Genomic DNA, 3973 nt, shown 5'->3' with positions numbered 1-3973 from the left:
ATTATTATGTGAGTGGATGAAATAATGCTTTTTAATATATATAAATATCTTTATAAATTAAGTTTTCAAAAAATGGATGTTTCATAACACGTCACCACTTACAACATGTTACATGCATTATATTAAAATTTTGACGTCTTTTAACTCCTTACCAACATACACGTATCGAATCACCCTGTTACAACAAATATGGTACAAAATTAGCCTCCTTACAACAGAAATAATGCATCAAGCAACTACATATCAATTGAAATATGTAACAGTGTATCACAAATTAAGGCCAACAAAACCCGAGCTTGTTTTCATCAAAATCTTGCTAAAAACATAAAGTGCGTACTTAAATCAAAATGGAATTTTTAAACTTGACTCCAGGACAGGATTAATTTGCTCTTCTTTCGGTTGTAATAAAGGTCATGCTTTCGGTTTTGAAGTTTGTTTCATTGTGAGTTGAAGGCTTTGCAAGCATAGGAATGTCATGTTTATGTTTGCCTTCATACGTAGTCACTACGGAATTCGGGTCTAAGTAAACCCTTTCCACATGTTTTCTTACCTTGCATCCCACAAAAGCACATTTGTAGTAACTCCTGAAAGTTACAACTCGTGTTAATAATTATGGTAAACTGGGCGAGGATAGGTCTACTAATGGGTTCAGGTCAAAACTTGACGTTTTTACAAGTACCAAATTAAAACGAAAAGAAAATAACAGAATGGATACCCTACTATATTTGCTTGATGGCATATCGTGGTTGTATTGTCCGTGGTGGCAGCAACACTACCCAGTACCCACAAACAATCGTTGTTATGATGCTTACCCAGGCCATATTGACTCATTTGAAGGTTATCAAGTTTTATAATATTGACCAAATTTGCTCGATATTTAATTTGAGTAGAATATAAAGGTAACAATTAATCACCTTGGATAAGTATTCCCCTTCACCACTTTCTGCCCATATTTTCGCCACTTGAATCCATCGTCTAATATATCAACTTCACTTCTCGTTTGCAACACAATTTTCGGCTCAGCCACCATTACTCGAGATGAGCTAGCCCGGTCCACGCACCCAATGTCCGTCTTCCTGCAGCCCATCGTAAAACTCATCAAAAGAAACCAAAAAGGCCGTGACTAGGTGAATAAAACTAATACAACATTATACTAAGCAATTCTATGAGATTTATTGTTTAACTAATTGACTTTTTATAAAAAGAAAACTTTATAATTAATAAAACAGTTTGTAAATTTGAAGATATTTTTTTTGTATTGTAAAACTATTATCTTTTACTATTCTTTTTAAATCTCATTTTATGTAAATTAATGTTCCCAATTTATATAGTTTTTTTTCTGATATAAATCTACGTAGACAATATCATTAAAAAAAATTTACATTGCAGTGAAATGTATTAAAAATGAAGTTATTGCAAAAATAAGTATTTCTTGTCTTATAATATAAAACGAATACGTTATATTAGACTCAACTCAGTTTTCATTGAAGTTTATATGGACAGAGAGAAAAAAAATCCAAACAAAGCTATACCTGTAGTTTTATTAGATATTAACTATTATAGATTATTAAAAAAAATAATAAATAATAATTAGTCGATTGTCCCTGTTATTTAGTCATATTACCAACTTTAGTTCCCAAGTTTATAAAAGTACAAGTTTTAGATCAACTATTTGCCAAAACATGACACCGGTGGTCCATGAGAGAATAGTTGTAATATGGTCCTTGTAACACAAATCATCGTGTCATTACAAAAATAACTATATATAAATGGAAATTAAGAAAATAAAACTAATGTATTTTTAAATTACCATGAGTTTGAGGAGAAGATTTCTAAAAATATTTATTTTAATTTCACAAATTGTTTTGATAAGTACTTGCAATACTAGAAAGCAGTTCTGAAAAAGTAGGATACTCGCCTTTTCTTTTGATTAGCCGCAACCTCATTTGCTACCACATGGTTAAAAGTTTGTTGGCTAGGGTTCGATAGTTTTTGTACAAAACTCATGTGTTGGTCCATGGTTGCACCACATTTGGCTTGCGCGTGAACCGGTTGCGGTTCATGGTTATGCTGACCTTTATAGATGATGTCACTGATATCGCCACCAAGAAAGTGACCGATCTTTTTCGTGGCGGGGCAGTTAATTTGTGTGCATTTGTAGTAGGTGCGAGGAAGCTCGCTAGCCTTTACTTGTTTCTGCCCGTATTTCCTCCATTTGTACCCGTCGCTAGCGGGCCGAGTTATACGTACAACAGATTCGGGCTTTGAGTTATCGGGTTGAGAGTCCAAATCCTAAACAAGCCGAATAGCGTCAAAAATTATTTATATTTTTATTGCAACAAACAGTGTTTTAAAACAAAGAGCGTCCATCAAACTGGCCGTTCATTGGTTCACTGGTCAGACTAGACGGGCTCACGAGACCCGAATGTATGATGTAACAAATTGAATTAGACAAAAAATAATAATAAGAAGAAGAAAAACTATACTAAAATAAACTGAATTGGATAGAAAAACTAACCAGTATTTGACAAGTGTCTTTTATGTAACAAACTGAATTAGATAATGTATATATATATATATATATACATATATATATATATATATATATATATATATAATAATGATAATAAGAAAAACTATACTATAATAAATTGAATTTGATAGAAAAACTAACTAGTGTTTGACAAACGTCTTTTGGCGTAACAAATTTTAATCTTTGTGTAACAGATTTTCAATGTTAGGGCACCTAATTTTCATATGGCGCAGCACATCTTTTCTAAGTCTAAATCTATTGTGCCGGCACGGCACACCGTGTGCGTCATGTGAATTAGTTGGGTGAAACAATTTGTTAACTAAACACTAAAAAAATGAAACGAGACAAAAATCATGGCTGTTTTGTTAAACTTACCAATCAAAATGGTTATTTGTTAAACTTATTGAGTGTCGGTTCCGGTTTGAAACTATCTTTTTTCAAAAAAAAAAAATATTACTAAAATTGTACATTTGCAATACCAAAAAAGAAATTTAAATTCACCTGTTGATATTTTTGCATGTCATCTTGTGATCCTTTTTGACAATTTGAAGTTAAATCATGGTAAAGTAGAGGAGCAGGCGGGTTTCCGGCATCGGTGATCGGTAGGGTTTCAACCAAAAGTTGAGAAAAAGAGCGGAGATCAGTGTCGGGATAGTGATCCGAGAAAAAGTTTGAAACAAGTGTCATAGGCCCGGGACTAAGCCCGACTGCCATGTTATCTAAAGAAGACCGTGGTGATAGCGTTAGCGTTGGTGGAAGGTATGGCTGTGGTGGTGGTACGGCCGCCTCTTCGCCACCGCCGGTGTCCGCCATATGATCGGTATATGGTTGTGTATGACGTTTGGTTGGTGGCATATAAAAAAGTGAAGATATATATTATATAGGATTATACTTATAATAATGTGTTTACAAAATATCATGTTTGTTGAATAATAAACGAAAAGGGACCTTTCGGCATTAATTGGAAGTCAGTCATCATCTTGTCCACGGACCTTTTTCAAGTTTTGTATTGTGTGAAAAGAAATATAATGTACCCTTTTCGATTATAATGCATATATAAATGAGTTTTTTTAACATCTTTGAATTTCTTTAGCTGATCACTAACGGGCTACTGACCTGCTCGATCATCTTAATTCCCCAAGTATGGAATCGTGGTGTGCTAGGTTGGCATGTCCTCAAAGAGAAGCTCATACATTAGTCCGTCATATTAATCCCGACCAGAAAGATCATCCTCAGAAGAAAACCCACTATATATGAGAAACTCTCTGACCCGACCCAGAATTCCTCTTTTTAATCACAGATTAGACTGACACAAATACGTCCCCGAATGGCCGTATGACGAATTGATTTAATGATTTGTAATACATCAATTCCCAACTCTTAATAAATTGTATTTTCTTTAAATTATGAAGTATATAATGAAAATCCCAAATTCAAAAT

The 3973-nt window shown here is 33.6% G+C and overlaps 1 pseudogene across 1 annotated transcript; it reads right to left on the bottom strand.

The window, feature by feature from the left end:
* Positions 1 to 209: 209 nt before the first annotated feature.
* LOC143630768 (putative WRKY transcription factor 3) lies at positions 210 to 3388 on the bottom strand (annotated as a pseudogene). Its single transcript, XR_013153233.1, has 4 exons — positions 3035 to 3388; positions 1915 to 2292; positions 915 to 1072; positions 210 to 584 (listed from the first exon to the last, which is right to left on the bottom strand). The product of XR_013153233.1 is annotated as a putative WRKY transcription factor 3 (transcript).
* Between the last annotated feature and the right edge of the window lie 585 nt (positions 3389 to 3973).

This window comes from Bidens hawaiensis, unplaced genomic scaffold, assembly GCF_021521415.1.
Source record: "Bidens hawaiensis isolate Kalapana, Puna unplaced genomic scaffold, B.hawaiensis_p1.1 tig00005808_1, whole genome shotgun sequence".
Classification (NCBI taxonomy): domain Eukaryota; kingdom Viridiplantae; phylum Streptophyta; class Magnoliopsida; order Asterales; family Asteraceae; genus Bidens; species Bidens hawaiensis.
The sequence above is the reverse complement of the archived record's forward strand: the minus strand, read 5'-3'. Positions and strand labels throughout refer to the sequence as shown.